Below are 589 nucleotides of genomic sequence, written 5' to 3'. Positions count from 1 at the left end.
GAACGCTCTGTAGGTTCAAGGTTTTATTATTATAAAAGATAAAGACAAATAAAATATTTTGGTTAGAACTTTCTATTGGCCTCTATCAAACTACAACATAAATGCAGGTATAGAAGTCAGGTATATTCAACACACCTCAAACTATGATATACATATACATTTTTTTTTAGGATACGCAATGAACAATCATTAGAAATATTTTATAATTTTTAACTTTTATAATTATTCATATTTTATAGATGTTTTTTTCATATTCTCATACACTTATATTTTCAATTCTTAAAATTTTTTCTGAAAAAATACGAGTATTATAGTTATGGCAAAATGATAATGAAAATCTTTTCACCTTTCTTTCATCGTTCTTAAATTAAGTTGAATAAGCTTTTTGATTGTAAAATAATAGAGGTTATCAAGTCACTTCTTTTTTACTATCATCGCGAGGGGACGTTTTTTTTCAAACGACTTTGTTAAAGCTAAATTTGTTTATATTTATTTTTCTAAAGAAAATAAATAATTTTTTACAATATGGCAGTTACATTATTAGAAATAACAAAGTTGTTTGAAGATTACAAAAAAGAATTTGAACTGA

The sequence above is a fragment of the Hydra vulgaris genome, chromosome 10 (genome assembly GCF_038396675.1).
Source record: "Hydra vulgaris chromosome 10, alternate assembly HydraT2T_AEP".
NCBI classification, from domain to species: domain Eukaryota; kingdom Metazoa; phylum Cnidaria; class Hydrozoa; order Anthoathecata; family Hydridae; genus Hydra; species Hydra vulgaris.
This window is presented reverse-complemented; position numbering follows the sequence as displayed.